This window comes from Canis aureus, chromosome 7, assembly GCF_053574225.1.
Source record: "Canis aureus isolate CA01 chromosome 7, VMU_Caureus_v.1.0, whole genome shotgun sequence".
Lineage (NCBI taxonomy): Eukaryota > Metazoa > Chordata > Mammalia > Carnivora > Canidae > Canis > Canis aureus.
Window position 1 is genome coordinate 27622012 of NC_135617.1, and position 21464 is coordinate 27643475.

Here is a 21464-nt window from a genome sequence, read left to right on the forward strand (position 1 = left end):
CAACATCACACCTGGCAAGGATACATTGCCCCTATATTAGGTGAGGGATGTAGCAGCATGAAAGACCCCCACTTCCCAGAGCCTGTCCTCTAATGCTACCATCAGATAGAGCAAAGGAGTCCCACAGGGACCTTACAAGGTGATCCAAACAATAACCAGACTTCCCAGCTGGGGTGAAGGCTCTCAGCTGGGTGTGGTTTCTAGAAACAGCTTCCTGGACTCTGGCCACATTTTCTCAGCATGTGCTGCTTCAGTAAGGTTTGCTTTCTTATGATGATGGTGGTGTTCTTTGCAATTGGGGTGGTGATAGCCCAAGGTAAAAATATCCCACATGGTGTCATGAAAGCCACAAAGCCTCTCCTTGGCCCTTTTGTTCCTTTGGCTCTGCGGACCTACCAGAATATCCTTTACTTCTACAGTCCTTTGTTGTGCTGACCCCTCAGGAAGTGCAGAGGTCCAGACATGGCTTCCCCAGCCCACCCACACTCTTCCCTTCTACGTGCCTTGCAGGAGCAGATATGGTGAATGGCGAGGAGAGTCCAGTGGTTCATAGACTTTGGAATTTCATGACAAGTAAGTTTTCCCAAGGAAGATCATTAACAAAAAGCAGCTGCAATCTAACATCAGAAAACAGTATGTTTAGGCTTTAGAGCCATACCACCTAGGTGGAGTCCAAATCAGCCACTTGAAGGAGATGCTTCATTACTCTGCGTCTCCTCTTCAGTCTCTTTAAGTGGGGATGACAGCTGTGCTCCCCTCATAGGCTTCTCCTAAAAATTACAGATGAATTACCTCCTATCTGCAGGCAAAGCACTTAGCAAAGTGCCAGGCACATGTTGTTATTATGTTCATTATTATCATTTCATAAAAGAAAGATTATTTTAACACCAAAAAAGCAGGAGGTATCTTAGAGTAAGGACAATCCTTTCCAATAAAACACAGCTGGCAAAATAAATATGTGTGTGTGTGTGTGTACAGGATCACTTAAAGTTTCATTGTATAAATGATAAAATACAATGATTTTCTTAACACCTATTGACCAGTTTTCAGATATAGTCAACAGTGTTATTTGACGTGAAAGTCAAATTCAGCTCTGTCCCCTACTGTTATTTAAATGCACAATTTTGAAATTATAGTTTTTCTTAGGCTTATTTTGAAAAATGGAAGTAATACAGTGGTAATATGCCAACTCAAAACATGTGGAGCCAATTAAGAAAAGTCAAATATAAGTAGCCCCAAGGAGCCGCAATGGTAGTCAATCCAATTTCAGCCTCAGGAAGGTAGCAGGGAGAAGACCAATAGGCCAATAGACATATGGAATAAAGAATTAGTGGTTTTTGGAGATCTTGATGTTTCTACAGAGAGGAGCAACTGGACAATGAGAAAACGTGGCTTCTCTTTGAGCTTTACACCCTAACTTCTAAAGAGAGAACAATTCACTGAAAACAAATAGGGAATTGGAGCAGAACATTGAGGAGAAGGCAAAGGCTATGACTTGAGCTCGTGGAAGATCCTTGTGCCAGCACCCCTTGTCACCATGGCAACTGCAGCAGCAGTGGCTCCCAGGGCTACCTCTGCGTTTGCAATGAAGGCTATGAAGGTCCCAACTGTGAACAGGCCCTGCCCAGCCTCCCCGCCAACGGCTGGACTGAGTCCATGGCGGCCCCCAGGCAGTTGCAGCCTGTCTCTGCCACCCAGGAGCCCGACATCATCCTGCCCCGCTCTCAGGCCACCATGACCCTGCCCACCTGGCAGCCCAAAACAGGGCAGAAAGTTGTAGTTCAGAGAGTCCTAGTTCAGAGCCTCTATACCAGAGCTCAATCCATATATAGGTTGTCCACTATAGACTTGTGACTACTTCCCTAAACACCTAGTCAGGTTCTTCTAGCTCTAGAAAGTCTTAAATTACAATAATTTGTTATCCTATCCTTGTCCATTATCCTATTCCGGTCCTCACTTGGAAGAAGAATGACACAAGAATGGATATAACACTATGTGATAAGTGATTTTCATACTTTTGGAAAACTGACTTTTGGGTTTATATTACTGGATTTTAATTCTCCCTACATGAAGAGGATAAAAGGCAGAGCAGTGTAGATTCCTGTCTGTCCTTGTAACATGTTTCATACCTTGAAGCAAGAAAATAAATTAGTCAACCTCTGGAGGTTTCCCCTAGCCTCAGTAACCAAGTATCAAACGTCACAGTGTTAGCTGCCAGAATCAGGACAATGGGTAGTATACTGGAAAATAGAAATTCAAAGTCCTAGACTTGAAAAAAGTTTTGAAGTAGTCGATAATTATACCAGTGACATAGTAATCACCATTGTTAACATTACTCTCCCTGTCTCTAACCAAAAGTAGTATTTTAGTCAGGATGTCAGGTGAGAACAGAATTGGTTCAAATGAAGATTCACTTGTAAGTTTCAAATAAAGATAATTTAGTGAAGATACTTTTTATCTAGGTATCGGGAATAAGCAAAGGATGTGAAGGCATCCAAAGACTAGCAACAGTGGGAAGACTGAAAGGTCAAGAGAAAGTAATTGTGCTGTTGGAACTCACTGAGAAAGAGCTGGGGCCATGGGAGCCATGGCTGGGGACAGGCCCCGCTGCTGACAGAAAAGCAGTGCTAAATAAGGAGGGAGAGGGAAAATAAATGCCTCAAGCTCTCTCTTTCATTTTGCCCTGCAGTCTCCAGCTAGTACCTCCTATTGGGGTACAGGGCCAATTCAACTGGGGGCAAGCTAGCAAGAGGGATTGGGCGATGCCATCTGTAGGCACAGGACAGAGTAGGCCTGAGAATGGATGTGGGGGGCAAACAGAATAACTAGAACAAGCACTTACTATATGCCAAGTCCTGGGTTGGGTGCTTTAGGTGAATTATTTTATCTAATTATCAAAAAGCTTCTATGCAGTAAGACTAGTGTTATCCTTGTTTTTAGAGGCATGAAAACTGAAGCTTACAGTTGACTAACTTGGTCAGCAGAGCACACTGCGTGCAAATAGTGCAGCCAGATGGTCTGACTCTGCTAGATAGTTGGAAAAGATGAAGAAATAAAGTTTGAGATGTTACACTAGATCAGGTGTCAGCAAACCATGACCTCTGGGCCTAATCTAGCTGTTTTTGTAAATAAAGTTTTATTGGAACACAGCCACACCCATTTGATTACATTTTGTCTCTGGCTGTTTTCACACTAAATTTCAACTAGAATTGACTAGTTGCAACAGGGACTGAATATACCATGAAGCCTAAAATATATACTATCTGGCCTTTTACATAAAATGTTTGGTGACCCCCTTCACTAGACAAAAGAAAATATTTCATTTGGAGCTGCTGTCTGATTTCTCTGATTCTGAAAAGGTCACCCTATACTCTCACTAAACACTCAGAATGAACTCCCTCTAGTCTGGACTCAGCCTGTGCCTGCCTAATGCAATCAAGGTAAAGGAAGACACAGGTGTCAGTCAACAGGGCACTGAACTAGATATGAAGGCAGCTGATTAAAGAGAAATTATTTCAACTATTAAATTCATGAATATTCATTGCATGGATTTTGGAAAATATAAAAAGTGTGATGAAGAGGATAAAAATTACACCACTCAGGATATTATTTTTTTAAAGATTGGTTGATTGATTTGAGATGGAGCATGCTTGCATGAGTGGGGGGTGAGGCACAGGAAGAGGAGAGAGAGAATCACAAGCAGACTCCCTACTGATCACAGGGCCCAACACAGAACTCAATCTCAGGACCCTGAGATCATGACCTGAGCAGAAACCATGAGTCTGTCGTTCAACCAACTGAGCCACCCAGGGTGTCCTTTTTTTCTTCTTAAAATTTATTTATTTATTTATATTTTTTAAAAGATTTTATTCATTTATTCATGAGAGACAGAGGGGTGGGGGGGACACAGGCAGAGGGAGAAGCAGGCTCCATGCACGGAGCCCTACGTGGGACTTGATCCCGAGTCTCCAGGATCACATGCTGGGCCGAAGGCAGGCACTAAACCACTGAGCCACCCAGGGGTCCCCTATTTATTTTTTCAGAGAGAGAATAAATATTTTAATCATACACAGATACATATAATTTTTACTTTTCCCAAAATGAGTTTATACTGCTATGTAACTTACCTATTGAACTGCCTTCTAACCTAAATGTTCTATAACATATATTTTTCCCCAAGGGTATTATAATGGCTACTGAAACAATAATTTAAATTTAAATAATTAATATTCATTTGAATCAAGTTAGTCTTACTCAAAATTTATTGAATGCGTTCCACATGCCAGATACTCCAATAAGCGTTGGGAACAAAATAATGAAGAAGCAACCTTGTATCTGCTTTCAGAGAGCTTATATTCTGGAAGGGAAGACACAGAACTGGTGAAAAATAAAACAACTGTAAATCATGAACAATGTTATGCCAGAAAGAAAGGAATAATAGAGAAAATTTATGTAGAGGCGCTTTAGATAGCCTGGCCAGAGAAGGCCTCTAAGACCTGAAATGAGAAGAAACCAGCGATGTGAAGAATGAGGTAAGAGAATTCTATGCAAAAGGGAACACCTGATGCAAAGACCCTAAAGATTCAAAAGAAGTTTGTTCAAGGGACCAATCAAAGATTAGCATGGCTAGAGATGAATGAGTACAAATAAGAGTATCATAAAATATGGTCAAAGGTAGCCAGAAGATTAACACCTGGGGTATACTATGAAATACTACTCAGCAATAGAGAAGAATGAACTCCTGTACAGTGAATCTCAAAATCATCATGTGGCATGAAAGAAACCAGACACAAAAGAGATGATACCATATACTTCTATTTATATGAAATTCTGGAATAGGCAAAATTCATCTATTATGATAGAAATTACACTAACCGTCCCTTAGGGAGTAAGGCAGAGATTAATTGAGAAGGGTATTTTTCTAGGGTAGCAGAAATGTTTTATACTATGATACAGGTATGTGTGATATGGGTGAAGCCGTTTATCAAAATTCATCAAGATATACACTCATATCTGTGCATTGACTGTGTATAAGTTGTATTTCAATATAAAATGAAAACCAAACAACAAAGAATGCATACACACAACTGAGAGTATATGGGACCATTTCATGCAAGGTAGTTGAAGCCATGGTACAAGTTTAGATTTTATTTTAAGCACAATGGACAGCCCCAAGACAGTTTTAAGCAGTGGAATGACATGATCTGATTTATGGTTTCAGATCAGTGTTGCTGCTATGGAAGAATGTATTGGAGGAGGACAACGTGGGAGCCTCCAGACCAGGTAGGGTGTATTGCAGTAGTTCAGGTAAGAGATGGGGGCACCTCAGAGCTAAGGTGGAGAGAGTGGGCTGGTCCCCACCATGTAAAGGTGTGAGGGTAGACCAAATAAGCCTCTTTGTAAGTGACGTTTGTTCTGCTTCTGTTTTGTACTATTTCCATTATAAGCCATGCTGCAAGAAACATCATTATAGATCAACGTTTGAGCACATTTATGGTTATATGCTTGGATTAAATACATTCTTAGGAGACAGAATGCTAGAAGAATGGGAATAAACATTTTTATTTAGATACAGGTCATCAGCTGAACCATAAATCAGCAAGATAAGCATAAATATCCATGTCCTTGAATCTCCACTCAAACTGGCTATTCATGATCTAATAATAATAGGGTTAAGCTGAAGAATAGCTGCTGGCTGTTACTAGACATAAAATTTTTATTACTACAAAATTTGAGTCTTTTCATATTGTTTCAGGCATTTGAATTTAATTTCAATCAACCCATTTATTTTCTTTGGAAAGTAAACATTCTTTTATAACTATCCATGTACTGATATTAAGATTTAAGCTAAAGCAGATCCCTATATCTGAGCCTTGTAATGGAGTTTTACGAATTTCTTCCAACAAAGAGACAGAATTGTATATGTAAATGCATCAGATAGCCAAGTTCCATTTCCCCACAGAGATTTAGTTTAGCATACTGTCCTTGGTTGGCTATTTGAGCTTCCAGTGAATTAGTCTTCTAGCTAGGGCAGCATCCTTCTAGCAGTATCTATGTGAATGTTTTCTGTTTCTCTGTCTCCCCTCTCATTGCTATACTGAGATAGCACCAGAGAGGTCATATGGTAACTTGCATGAAATGCCAGCAAGCCTTTATCTGTCTTGTTTTCTATGCCTCAAGAACCATTGGTAAAATGAAGTTAGTTTTAATCGTTGAACCCTTGAAGCATCTCCTCCGGAAAGTATTATTTCTGAGCCTTTGCTTCCCCACAGTTGATGTCATTTGAATCTGTGAGTTGAATTGGGATCCAGTTTCCTTGTTTATTCCTTAGTGTTTCTCCAAATCCCTTTCTTTTCAATATTTATGCATTCTCGTTGGTCAAAGCTACCAAAATGTACATTTAATGTTCATTCCTCTGCTAATGACATGCAGATTTACAGTAAAATTATGGTAAGACTATTGTCTGCCTTCCTACCTGACTTTTATTAATGAAGTGTCTGTATAAATTTTATGTTTGCGTGTGTAGGTAGGAATCAAATTTTGTTTTTTCCTATGGGTTGTGTCCCCAAATGTTTGAAAACTGATGAATTAACAGGGCAAGGAGGATTTGTTACAAGAATGAAAATAATAAAAATGGAGAGCCACAGCCCAGCTTGGATGGCCAGGCCATTTCTTCTACAAATGTTCTGGCTAGCAAAACATGTGAGTTGCCTCTCGACTCCTACTGGCTGCAAAGGAGCAATACTAGCTGCAAGGAACAGGGAAAATTCATAACAACAGCAGCAGGTAGCTCTGCTGAGAGCTCTCTCTCCCTGGCCATGCAGGTTGGACAGCCAACACCCTGCTTTCAACGGAGAGAGCAAATGACAGACCTTAGGAGCAGAGCATGTTAAAGCTTTAAGAGACTTTAGAAGCAATGGAACCCTCATTTTATATCCTCGCCAAGAAGGGTACGTGAAAACCTCCTGGTGTCCAGGGATGGCTTGAGAGCTTATTTCCCTTTCCCCTACCTCTACTCCTCCACTAGATAATCCTGCTTGACATGAAGGATTGGATAGGATAGAAGTATGTTGGCATTCTCAAAATTGGGACCTCTCCATCTTACATAAAGCTAATCAACATGAGGTCTTTCCCAAGCTGAAACTTGCCCATGATTACCAAATGATATACGGTTGTTTGTGATATAGATAATGTTCCAATGGGGACCTCACTAAATATCCTCTAAAAACTCCTATTATACAAGACCTCTGGCTGAACTTCAACCCTCTGCTGAGGAGTGAAAAAGAGTGGTGCTGTATCTGCTAACTCCCTCCCCCGCTCTACTCCAAAAGCTGGAATCGTTAGGCAAATTATCCTATTTACCTTGTAAAAAGTTGGACAAAGTGAGGCATCAACCTCTAGAAGAATGTAATTAATTAAAGATAACTAGGTTGATAGAGTTTAATATCCACCTCTGGAGTGCCTACAAAAAGGACAAGGTGACCATCTATTATTAAGTTCTTAGTAGCTTTTGGCTTTCTTTATAACAGATGTTTTCCTGTGTTGGTCAATAATATCCTATGAGTTATAAAATAAAGAAAGAAGTCTGAACAATTGATTGGCAAATTTCCCAAACGTAGGTCAGCCTCAAGTATATGAGAAATGGTGCTATATTGAGGGCAAATACCAAAAAAAAAAAAAATCAATTTGATTTTATAAAATCTATTTTAGTTTGGCTGGATGCTGCCTGAACTCCCACTGCAGAGAATGGCAAGCAGTCAACGTACAGTTCCAGACATCAATATAAAAAAGTGTTTATCTGATAGTACTGCACAATCTCTTTAGATTTGTTTTGTAAATTGCTGTTAATCCAAGAGAGTTGCTCTGTGTTTGTCCATGGTATTTTCCCTTAGAGCTCATACTCTAATTGCAAAATTATTTTTTTTAATGAAAAGACTGAAAATCTATCCTGACCAACATTTTCCAAATATTAAGTGTGATTACAAAAGTACAGAGACTTTCTAAAAAACAGACATGTCATAACTTACACATCTCAATGAGGCCTTTTGGAACGTTGCAAATTCATCAAACTCTATTTTCCTTGCTCAGAATATAACTGGAGCCCCTTGTTTTTTTTCTACTTAAAATTGTAATATTTTGGGCAAGTGTTTTAAACACTTAGAGCCTCCATTTCTCAATCAATGAAATGGAGATTTGTCCCAGAGATATCTACCAGTGGAATGCAAAATCAATGCATAAATATTTTTGAGGATTAATAATATATGCAAAGTTTCCAACATAGCAACTAGCTCATAGTATCCCATGGAAGCCATGGGAGATGTCATTATGCTTTACTTATATATGGCTCCTTCTACAAGACATAAATCTCACTCTTTTGTCTGAAATAAAGTCCTCAGAAGTGAAAACAAAAAAATGAAAGTACAAAGGTCATCATTTTGCCCACCCAACAGCGCTGCCCTCTTCTGTCCATTCCCTGCAGTACAAACAGGGAATGTTTGTGGGGGGAGAAGGGGGTCAGTCATCCACCTAGTATTTCTGCTTAAGGACCTTTTCAACATGTTATACACTTAGAATTTTTTATTTTAATTTAAATTCCATGGACATCTGGGTGGGGCTCAATGGTTGAATGTCTGCCTTTGGCTCAGGGCATGATCCCGGGTCTGCGGATCCAGTCCCACATCAGACTCCTTGTGAGGAGTCTGCTTCTCCCTCTGCCTGTGTCTCTGGCTTTCTCTCTGTGCCTATCATGAATAAATAAATAAAATCTTTAAAAAAATAAAATAAAATTTCAGTTCCAGCATAGTTAATATACAGTGTTGCATTAGTTTTAGGAGTACAACATAATGATTCAACAAGTCCATACATCACCCAGTGCTTATTGGTACAATTAGAATCCTTAATAATCTGGCCTCCACCTGCTCAGCATAACCTCCATGCTGAGAATCTCATCACTGCTCAGCCATCTCATGCCTTCTTGGGTTTGAACACAATTCCCTTCTGTTTGCCATGTCTGTTCCTGATTCTCCATCCAGCAACTCCCGTGTCATTGCACTTCTTTTTCCCACTTCTGCAGTGCACATTTTCCTCATTTCTGCTGTGCTCCAGTATCACACTGTGTATTCTTGATGTGTTAAAATTATTTGCTTGCACATGTATGCCCATCAATAGAGTATACAGTAGTATCCCAGTGTGGAGTTCACGGGAGACACAAATTTTTGGAGATTGAGAGCATACGCTCTAGAGTAGAACAAACCTGGGCTCTTGCTCTTTACCAGCTTGGGTGAGTTACTTAATTACTCTAAACCTGTTTGTTTATCTGGAAAAGAAAGATCTACTGGACCTCCTTTATAGGCTTATTGGAAGGATGAAGGGAAATGATGAATATTCAACAGTTATTTCATAACATCAATAACTATTAGATACTTTGGTTATTTATTTGTTTGTTTTTTGTTTATTTATTCCTTGAGGCTTTACAGTAGCAATCGTCTAGAACATCAGGTATTTAGTTAAAGTGGAATGAATGAATGAATGAATGAATGAATGGTGACACAAAAAACACCTCAGAGTTACATCTCCTTACATTTAAGAAGTTTTTTTTAAAAAGTACATTCCATGATTCACCCGAATGACATGTTGAAGTAGCTTACAATTCCTACACTCAGAGATGTGACAGAAGGGTTGTGATAGAATCATCTTTGGAAGAAAGATGGTTCACTTAAAAACACATACTTGTTGGAATTTTCATATTGTTATGATTTAGGTATGATTCAGCAAAAGTGCTACTTTTCTGAAAAGTTGCTCCTATGACTCCTAAAGACTTCACAGAGAAAGGTCTTCCCATGGAAAAATTTGATCGCAAAAGTATACTGAAAGGGGCAACAATCCCATCTTCAAGCTTGGAGCTGTAAGAGCCATCCTCAGACTAATTGGTCTTTTTGTTGCCACAGTGTCCTCCAGTGCTTTATAGCTTATGGGTGCTGTTGGATATCTTAATGGGAAGCTAGGTACCAGCCTAACGAGTCCCTAACTTGGGATAGTACCTAAGAACACCAGTCCAAGATTTGTATTGATGTACATAATAGCACAGCAGTGATAAGAAGACAGGGATAAAAACCTCTGATTCTTCTATTGCCTTGCATTATTCCAGGAGTTCTGTTAGAAATACAAGAATATGGGCCTTATTTTATGTTTTGCTGTTTTACAATGGGCTTGGTTTAATGGGGTTTATCTGCATTATTATTATTATTATTATTATTCATACTTTTTAAGCAAAACCTCATCCTATAAATTTTAATACATTACAACTTGAATATTTCTTTAAAATTTTTAAAGATTTCTTTTTAAGAGGAATTTTAGGCTCAATTAAGAAAAAGTACAAAGATTTCCCATCTACCCTCTACAGCACACGTGCATAGTCTCCCCCATTAACAATCTCCCCCACAAGAGTGGTACATTTCCTTTTTTTTTAAGATTTTATTTATTTATTTATTCATGAGAAACACAGAGAGAGAGAGGCAGAGACACAAATAGAGGGAGAAGCAGGCTCCATGCTGGGAGCCCGACGTGGGACTTGATTCTGGGTCTACTGGATCACACCCTGGGCCCAAGGCAGATGCTTAACTGCTGAGCCACCCAGGGATATTTTTTTATAAGTGATGAAGTCTATACTGGCACATAATCACCAAAAGTCCATAAAGCTTACATTAGGATTCAGTCTTGGTATTGTGCATTCTATGGGTTTGAACAAATCTTTAATGGCAGGTATCCACCATTGTAATATCATATGAGTATTTTTGCTGTCTTAAAAATCTACTCATCTCTCCCCCCACCAAACACCTCCTTTAAAATTTTTATTCTATTTCTGTAGGTCTTCCTATTCTCCTGTCTCTAAATATACACACCCTTGTTTCTTCACTGGCAGATAGTATATGGTGTAGCCTTTGTTTTGTATGTGCAGCAGACATTTTAAAGATTTGTGCTCTGTACCTTTCTCTAGCAATATGTTTCAGGGACAAGTCTGCATTCTTTATGAGTCTGGCCCTAAAACTCCATAGATTTCAATTATTCTTAGAGTCTGGTTATGCCTCAAAAGCTCTCTCTCTTTTTTTTTTTTTTTTCAAAATATGGTGCCTAAAATGAAAAGCTGCTAGTTTGTTCATACACTGTGCTTTGAGGAACAGCTTTTCACAGATGGAAGGGCATAAAAATGATGGGCTGTTATCTTGTAGCCTCCACTCTCTGAACACATGAGATACTGATATTAAATCAAGCTGTACCTGGTTTCCTCCATATGAATCTTTCCAAGTTCTTGACCTCTGTTCTGTTGCTGTTTCATTTTAGGCAGAATTCCAGTGTCAAGGTGGGGATGGGGAAATACATGGCTTCAGTGAAAGAAAAAATGAAATTGGACAAGCTTCTCATATATTTTTGTAAATTCAGGGATGACAGAAAACAGTAAAAATAAACGTAGCGATGATATGGTCAAATGGATAAACATATTTATTCAATGTGAACCATTTCACTCATTTGCAATGACATCATTGAAAGCTTACAAGCAGAATTTATATAATAATGAAATAAATTCTATACAAGATGCTAATTACACAGAATATTAGTGAAGGTGATGTTCACGCTATTAAAAAACAACAAAAAACAAAGCTTACAACGGCTCAAACACTTATTTCTTATTCATACAATCAAATGAATATTCCTGATTAACTGGAGCTCACCTCTGGGCACTGATTCAGGGTCCTGGGCTCCTTCCACATTGTGGCTCCACCAGCTTTAACACAAAACTTCCAATGTTGCCATATTCATCTGCAATTCATGTGAGGGAAAAGAGCATAGATAATCTATCATGGGAGATTTTTTTATGCACCAAGCTCAGGAATGCTACATATCATTGCTATTCCTTCCATTGACTAGAACTCAGTCACCTAGCTACACTTTAGTGTAAGACAGTCTGGGAAATGTCATCTGGCTGTATGCCCTGGAAAACAAAGAAAAGCTTTGTTGATCATCTAAAAGTCTTTGCGATGGTTATCACACTTTTAGTAAAAGCATCTTCAAAATTGTCTTAATAGATAATCTGACAAGATCACAAGACAGATGGATTATTTTTTTAAGATTTTATTTATTCATGAGACACACACACACACACACACACACACAGAGGCAGAGACACAGGTGGAGGGAGAAGCAGGCTCCATGCAGGGAGCCCGATGTGGGACTCGATCTCCACATCACCAGGATCTCCAGGATCTGAAGGCAGCACCAAACCGCTGAGCCACCCGGGCTGCCGAAGACAGGTGGATTATTGATACAAAGAGTCCTTTCCATTAAAAAAAAACTCGTGTTTTTAATATGTTCCAAAATGTTGTCTGCCCTTTCAGTCCCTGTAATTGTCTTACCATTCTTATTAGAAGCAATACAGTAAAAGGAAGTCATATACCCCTGGATTTGCCAACTTCAGGTATATAGGAAAGCAGAAACAGTAACCAAAGCCACACCTGTCAGTCTTCAAAGCCCGAACTATCAAACTCTAGAGTATTCTGCTTTTCATTGGCCACAGGGTCTAGTCCAAACTCTGGTGCTCAATATCTGATAGAACAGCCACAGCATCATGAGGACAGAAGCAAGAATTCTGGAGTATTAGTCATAAAAACTTTCCGTTTCAGTTAACAGGTAACTCATGTTCTTTCCAATGATTCCTGTAGGTAACAATTATTCCAAGTTCTTTTTAGTGACACTCATCCAATCAAGAGCACATACATCTATCCTGGGGATAAATGCACACCTTTGGGAGGTTAACTATTTCAGAATCTGACACACAGTTTTCACTAAGATTTCACTAATTGGCTCCCAGGGCACCCAACCACTGACCGGAAGATCACTTTATTTTCCAGGGTCACCTCTGTAACCAAATTCTATTTATATAAGTTTGATTTCTAGCTTTAAAAATTTGCTATTTCAAAATCAATTTTGTACCTGTTCCTTGAGGTATGTTAGCAAAATAGAAGAGGGACATTTTTATGTTGAAATTCACTGAAAGTTTACTATCTATCCCTGATATTGGTTCTTGTGCAGAAGCCTTTCTCTCTTACATGTTCTGCTGTGTTAGTTTATCAGTTTAAAAAATCAGTTGGAAAATCAGAAAAATTTTCAATGTCATTTACATATAATCAATAATAACTTTTCCTAAACACATGGTTTCTGTGACTCAGTAATTGTGATTAATTTTCTTTAACAGGGGCACCTGGGTGGCACAGTTGTTGAGCATCTGCTTTTGGCTGACATTGTGATCCCGGAGTCCTGGGATTGAGTCCCTGCATCAGGCTCCCTCTGGGGAGCCTGCTTCTCCTTCTGCCTGTGTCTCTGCCTCTCCTTCTGTATCTCTAATGAAAAAATAAAATCTTTAATAAAAAATAATAATTTTCTTGAAGAAAAAAATACATGATGAATTAAATGCATATCTTCAGCTTCCCACATGATTGTGAGCAGTTTTTTGAGCATCCATTAAGTGAAAACATCATAACACATTGAGCATAAGAAGAAAGACATATTTGCCCCCTATGAGGCAAAGGTAGAGTGGTAATATATTTGCTCAATATGAACCAAGAATATTTACTAAGTAATAAATAACAAATGGTGAATCCTCTCATCAGTGGCAATAAATCAACAAATGATCAATCCTCTTACAGGATGGCAGCCTAAAGGAGTATTTGCTTCTAGGTTAGATTATGAATTTTTATAAAGGAATTATTTAACTGACATTCACATGCCCTTGATCGGTTATTAAACAAAAACAGTTAAGAAAGCTAATTAGAAATCTAATAATTTGCTTTACTTATAATTCATAAGACTGAGTAAATAAATTAATATGAGAATATAAGAATTCCATAAGTACATCAGTTAAAAAAGAGGAAACCCCATTAATTAGAATTATTCTCTCTCTGAGAATTAAGAAACAATGAAATGTTTCTAAAAATCCCTTTGACTTAGCAAAAGTGGGTAAAAAAACTCCCAGATAACTTCAGTTTCTGTATGCTTATTGTTCTTGAGTGAAAAAAGGAAAGCTGGTTCCTGAACCTACTGCTTTTGTATGATCCATCAGACCATCAGAGAAAAGGTGTTTTTAAGAAATGATCCACAAAGGAAAACCAAGGAAAGTACACAATGACCCCTTAAAAGCAGAACCTTAATAAAATATTTTAGCAGGAAACTTCATTTAGTGGTATTATATCATAGTGTTGACATCATTGGCCAGTGCTGATGAGCATTCCAACTATAGATCTAAAGCAAAATTTAAAATATACATTACTCTTTAGGGAAAAGAATTTTTTTTAACCAAATGAACGAGAGAAACCTAGGCCTAAGTTATATAGCAATCAGAATATGCCTAAAAAAGAAAGTGGTGATCAAGTAGGGTTGGAAAGCAGCTGTATTCTTGGTCTGAAATCCCTTTCAAAATATAATGTCACCAAACTGACAGAAGATCAGTTTGTTCTTATTCTTGCTGTCTTGATTCTACAATTAACAATTTGCACTCTAAACTGAAAATGATTGGAAGCAATGTGGTAAAGATGACACACTTCTGGACCAAGTCCACATGCACCATCTATTGCTCCCCAGCTGTGTGACCTTGGGAAAATCCTTTGAACCCTCTAGGTCTTGCTTCTGACACCCCATGTACCAGAGGGCTCTCCATCTTGCCTGCTCCCTTCTGCTGTCCATCATTCTGCTCTCAGGGTTCTGACAGGCTAATGACCTAAAGATGCTGGCTGACTGTGGTAGGGTGAGTCTGGAAGATGGGTGGTCACACAAGAGAGTTCTGGAGGAAAACCATGCTAGATGAGGTCTTTGAAAGTCTTTAGAAAAGACAGCTCATGCATATCCAGAGTCATAAATTGTCACACAAAGCCAATGATCTCATTTTAATGATATTTGTTATTGAAAGAAATATGGATAACAACTTGTCTTAAAATCATTTCATGATGTTGTGGCAAATAATATCAAACCAGCCTGGAGTGCTGGCATTTTACACCGCCTTTAAATATTAACAAACAAACAAAAAAGAGACCTCTTGATCTTCTCTGAATAGAAACAGGTGGAAATGCAAAATCATTATATCTATTTGAAAATAAAGAATATATCTCCATTTTTGTCATGAAGTACAGTGCCATGTTTGCAAAATTATTTTTATTTTGTATGTACCCTGTAGTGCTCAACATTTTAATTGCTACTTCCTCAATAAAATTATTGGAAATCTTCCATCTTGCCATTAGCACTTGCAAAATAACTGTTAACAATATGTTATCCAGACACAGAAACTTTATAATTAATGTTGGAATAGTCTTCAAAGTCTAGTGACTAAAATATATCCTATAAAAATTACTGGACTTCATTCAATGCTGTTCTGCCGTTTTAAAGTTCAATAAACGTGTTGAGAGGGAGATATTTGGCAACCTAAGTTGGGCAGTCTGGCAGTGAGACCTGAGATGCTAAAGTTTTGATTTCTGTTGTGTGGTAAATATACCAAAGGCCTCCAGAGTTTCAGCACAACCCCTGGACGGCTAAAGGGGATCTGACCAAATGCAACTCCCAGTGGGAATCTGAACAGTCATTCGGGGCTATATTCCCACCTTGTCAGTTGATGAGGCGCTGGGACAGGTTCCATTTAAGCAATAAAACACAACAGGCCATGTATATATCTGGGTGATTATAGCATAACTCAGATTGTGTTATAAGTCATGAGGCTGAAGGCCAAGTGTCTTAACTCCATGAGAAGTGCAATATTGGCCCTGAAACACAGTGCCTGAAGTGTCTTATTGCTGTCAAGAAATGGAATTTCTACAGTACATTAGGAAAAGGAAAACACTTAGCACAGTGGATTTAAAATAACCATGGCTATGACATCACTGACAGCTAATCAAAACTCTAATTGCAACCAGAGTTCTGAGGCTATTGTATAAAAGGTCTTAACAGACACAGCCATGGATACAAGGAAGAATGATGCCTATGTCATGAGAAGAACTCCAGTAGCACAGGATCCTGAAGCAAGAATGTAATAAGTGGGCAGATTTCAGGCAATCTCATTAGCGGTGGATTGGTAATGTTGTAGTTAACAGATAAGCCAAAGAAAAAGTAAGCAGTGCAAACAGTTTTTGAATATTTTTCAGTTGCAATCTTCATGTTCATATAGCTAAATATTTCTTTAAACAATTAAGAGATGAAACAGCATAAATGGGAACAGAAATCCAGTTCAGATGTCTTAGAAGAAATGAAAGATTATAACGAACTGAGAAGAGTTTGGGGGTCACATGTTGCTCATGATCCATGCAAGGAATTTCTAGTGATATTAAGTTGAAGTTGTCCAAAAGGATTGAAGTCACTATGTGGTCATAAGGACCCAGTGCAGATTTTACATCTGAATCTGCCTAACACCACAAAGTGGAACGTGCATTTCAAGGTCCAGTTAATAGCCTCAATAAATTTAGCTATGCCAAAGCACACACTGAAAGGCATGTTCAGAAGGTGCCACAGGGAGGCATATAACATCATAAATGTGAGCAAAAAAAGAGCTTGTCTCAAGAGTCAGAGGATTTGTGCTTAATGATTTTCTGGGTCACCATGGATAAGTATTTAATTTTTGTGGGCTTTAGTTTCCCCCCAGTGGACTCTCCTTGGACTCCGGTTATAGGCATTGCTTCCTCAGGCTCCAAATGAAGCTACTCTGCCATTTCCTGAAAGTTCACTGACAAAGTCATAGAGACAAAAATAGATGCAAGAGATGCTGCCATTGACACATCGTGGGACACATGTATATCTGTAAATAAAAGTGACATTAGAACTTTGCCATCAGTTGCAGCAAAGATAACTGTATAGATAAGCAATTACTAATTCACTTTTACTAATGATATTGGAACAACAGATTCTCCATGTTCTTGGGTAAAAACAAGTGGCAGTTTGTCCCATCAAAGAGTACACTTAAGTTTTGGAACAAAATCATGTTTATCAATTTCTCCTCAATTTATTGGAAGTTTTTACCTATATCATATGTCAGCCATGACTCTAATAATTGTACACTACCTGTGACAAAATAGTTCTAATAGTCTTGTTTATATATATATATATATATATATATATATATATTTTAGTAATAAGTCTGGCTTCCTTTGGAATAAAAAAAATGTTAAATGAGTAATCAAATGGCTAACCCTGGATGGAAGTAAATTTTTAATTTCTTAAAAACATTATATTCTTAATATTATGAAATAGAGCAAACAATTATTTTATTAGGTCAAAGTTTTGCATATATTGAGATTTTAAATTTTAGCTTTATTCAGCCAATCAATTTAAGATGGTTAAGAATCCTGCTGGTCTCACCCCACCTCAATCCACCCTGGCTCATTCTCTCTCTCTCTCTCTCTCTCTCTCTCTCTCTCTCCATATCTCCAATAGATAAATAAAATCTTTAAAAAAAAAATCTTACTGGTTTTAATGGCTTCTGCAGTTTAATATATATTTTAGTTTAACTTGAAGGGAGCTGCATTTCTAAATTCCAATTTATTTTTTATTTTATTTTTTTTAATTTTTTTTTAATTCCAATTTAAAAAATGATCCTGTCACAGACATTTCATAAATGAAATTCTTCACAATTATAATACCTTTGTCTTTTATAAGACAAAGAACTAGATTCCAATATATATTCAATTAATGGCAGGATCTAAAATATTGCCACAATTTCCAATCTTGTCACTAAGTTTAATAAAAAAATGCTCCATTAACACCCCTATTAAAAGAGTGTGGTGTCCTGTAAAAATGAAGTATTATACAGAGACATAAGCATTAGGGTCTAATGACCAGCTGATACCTCATTAGTCAGGGCCACAAAGAGTGAGAAGAATGATATTCTCTTTTGTTGTACATCAATGCAATAAATAAGTGCAAATCTGCTTTCAAGGTACACGTTGCATATCTCTAATAACAGTGTGTAACACAGTTTCACCTTTGAGATGGCCTACCTCTGAACATACATAGGCTGCCACAATGTGGCCAATTCCCAATCATTTGAATTAATAAATGGCCTAGATATTATCTCAATAAAACAGCTTTCTTATTTTAGACATTGTTTGTAACATACTTGTTAGAGAGGTGTTACTGGGTGTTGTTCAAGATATTTGGCTAAAGGATCCAAATATGCATATTCTTCTCCAACAATCATCCTTCTTCAGAGTCTCCTGCTGAGACACAAGTGCTGGCATGCATATACCTATCCTGGAAGCAAAGTGCAAAGCAAGCACTAGGGGTTTTGTTTGTTTTTCATTGGCTTAGCCCTGCTCAATCACCTCCAGTGCAAAGTGAAGATAAAACTAGGTTGGATTGTGGATGCAGAATTGTCTAAGCAATTAAATAGAGCCTCTTCTTATCCCCAATCCCTAATCCATATTAGGCTCTTTCCATCTTATGGCCAGTCATATGGTTCAGAAATCAAAGCGATGACTAAAAAACAAAGGCATGATTTAATGGAGCAACAAGGCAGCATTTGGCCTTCTCACCACACCAACAGTACAATGAAGGACCACAAAAGAGAACCTATGAGCATGTGAGCATGAACACAATAACTCTAAATCAGAGCACCAGTCAGTTATCCCACACTGAACAATTGGCTGAGCAACTCTTCCTTACTTGGGGAAAGGTGGGGAAGAGGCTGAGCAGATGGGCTGGAAACATACAAGATTCTCTCTTTGCTTCCAGGTTCCCTCTCTGCTCAACAAACCATCAATTCTACATGTTTAATTACTGTAAATATACATTTGCTGGGAAATGGGAAATAACCGTGGGACTTTTTAAAAGCGCTTTTTTTAGGTCGGGCAAAAAGGAAGTCTGTTTGCCAAGGATGTCCTTGAGGAGTAGCTTCAAGGAAGGAGGAAGTTGTGGGGTGGGCAGCAGAGAACTGGGAATTACCTGGCAGGGTATCTCATCATCAGAGCGGCCTGCTGATGGCTCATCATTCACTAAAATCTTCTTTCCTCCAAAACCCACATCTTCTATATAGCAAAGAGACAGTGGAAATATAAGTTTATGCCACGTGGGGTAGAAGTAGGGAGTGACAAACCACTTGTCCCACAGACGAAACCTGTCTGCTGTGCAATTATCAAAATGATATAACTTAAATCTCTCTCCCCAGATGAGCATACAAATAAGGAAAAGGGGCAGGCCCAGTAGCTCAGCGGTTTAGCGCCACCTTCAGCCCAGGGTGAGATCCTGGAGACCGGATCCCGTCCCATGTCAGGCTCCCTGCGTGGAGCCTGCTTCTCCCTCTGCCTCTGTCTCTGCCTCTCACTCTCTCTCTCTATGTCTCTCATGCATAAATAAATAAAATCTTAAAAAAAAAATAAGGAAAAGAAGAGAGGCTTGAAAGAAAGAAATAAAATATCAAAGAAGAAAAGAAAAAATTAGCTTAAAAGAGTCTCTAAGAGATGAACCAACCCTTGAGTAGTTAGGGTGACAGACACTATAATGGATTGAATAGTGTTCCCCTAAAATTCATGGTCACCCAGAACTTTGTAAACGTGATCTTATTTGGAAATAGAGTCTTTGTAGATATAATCAAGTTAAGATGAGGTCATAGAGTAGGATGGGCCTATATCTAATAAGACTGGTGTCCTTGGGATCCCTGGGTGGCACAGCGGTTTGGCGCCTGCCTTTGGCCCAGGGCGCGATCCTGGAGACCTGGGATCGAATCCCACATCGGGCTCCCGGTGCATGGAGCCTGCTTCTCCCTCTGCCTGTGTCTCTGCCTCTCTCTCTCTCTGTGACTATCATAAATAAATAAAAATTAAAAAAAAAAAAAAAAAGACTGGTGTCCTTATAAAAATGAAGGAAATTTGGACTTAGACATACAGGGAAAATGGCCGTGTGGGACAGAGGCAGAGGTTGGATTTAAGCTGATATAAGCCAAGGAAAAGGCAAAGATTGCTGGCAACCCCTGGAAGCTAAGAAGAGGTGAGGAAGGATGCTCCCCTAGAGACTTCAGAGAGATCATAGTCTTACTGACACCTTGATTTTGGACTTCTAGCCTCCAAAACTGTGAGATAACAAGATTTTGTTGTTTCAAGTCACCCAGTTTGTGGTAATTTGTTATCGTAGTTCTAAGAAACAAATACAAACACTAACGGTGCATCACTAAAATTTGTATGTTTGTTGTATTGTTCTTTCTTCACATGACAAATTTATCCCATTCACATTTTTAAAAATAGCCTTTTGCACAGGAAAAGAATACTGTTTACCTACTCAGAGTAAAACATGGACTTGGACTTTCTTCTACTTGTGTGGATTGGTACCGAACATTTCCCCCCTTTCCATTGTTCTTGTGATCATCATCATTCACTTACAAGCTGGAATATCAGGCTATGACTCCAGATTTCAATCATGGAAAAGAATGGCTCTCTGTGCTAAGAGGCCTACGTGGAGATGCAAACTGTAACCTAGCCTCATGAAGACTATTATCTTTAAATGACCAAATAAATTAACTGATCTAAGCCACAGTGAGGCTGTGAGAATAATTACATAGATAATAATCTGGATAAACAGTAGCATTTCTGTTAAGTAGTGCTTTCTTTCCACTGTAATATATCATATATTCAGGAATTATAATGTATTTAGGATGAAATAAGTCTTGCTTTTCTAAATTGTAGTAGTGCCTTTTTATATTCTTAAATATCTTTTCCTCTATCTCTTGCTACTGATTAAGAATTCCTTCTTTAAATTAGCTTAATTTGCAGCAAGGGATTACTAAATGTGAGGGGCACTAACCTTTGGCCTTAAAAATGTACTCAGAAATGATGATGATCAGAACTATCCTGTTGAGAGTTTTATCAGTCATAGGGATATTGGCAAAGGTGGATTTATCATGTAATGCATCTAATGGGACCCAACCTTTGTTTGCATTTATACTTTGCCAAGTATCCTGACTTGAGTGGAAGTTTTGGTGGGAAATTCCAACTCCCAGCATTCTTATCTTGGTCCCAAAGACTGAGTCCTGAATAAAAATGTTAATTACAATGATAATATGATGATGATGACAGCTAACATTCATTGAAAACTTCTTATGTTTTATGCTCCATGCTAAGAATTTCACCTACATTATCTCACTTGACTTCTATGATGTAAGTGCTATTATTATCACTGTTTTATAAACAAGGAAACGGATTTAGAGATAAAAAAAGATTATACCAGTGGAGATCTATCCCAGCACAGAAAAATGTTACCCTCAAAAGGGGTGAATAGAGTTTAGTAAAGAGATTACTTACAAAATTGTAGGCAAAGCTAAGGGAAATCAACAAACAAGGGAAATCAACAAACAATGGTAACCCTATTAGGAAGTTTTTATTATCCCTGGCTGGAATATTGCAAGGCCAGCCAGCAGAAGCCTTTGATAGAAAGACATAGCCACTGTCAAC

The 21464-nt window shown here is 38.3% G+C and overlaps 2 long non-coding RNA genes across 15 annotated transcripts in view; one reads left to right on the plus strand and one right to left on the minus strand.

Moving 5' to 3' along the window:
- LOC144317177 (uncharacterized) overlaps positions 1–21464 on the minus strand; it is a 71565-nt gene that overhangs the window by 19298 nt on the left and 30803 nt on the right. For 4 of the 14 annotated variants that reach the window (XR_013383108.1, XR_013383104.1, XR_013383106.1 and 1 more), the window contains one exon: positions 11730–11817. The exons of 2 other annotated variants lie outside the window; for them this stretch is intronic. This is a non-coding gene — a long non-coding RNA (uncharacterized LOC144317177). Of the gene's footprint in view, positions 1–11276; positions 11382–11729; positions 11990–18966; positions 19050–21464 lie in introns of all 14 variants that reach the window. 8 more of the 14 variants (XR_013383112.1, XR_013383107.1, XR_013383113.1 and 5 more) reach the window with 5 other exon arrangements.
- On the plus strand, positions 16006–16853 carry LOC144317179 (uncharacterized). The gene is made up of 2 exons (XR_013383117.1): positions 16006–16143; positions 16662–16853. It is a non-coding gene; the product is annotated as an uncharacterized LOC144317179 (long non-coding RNA).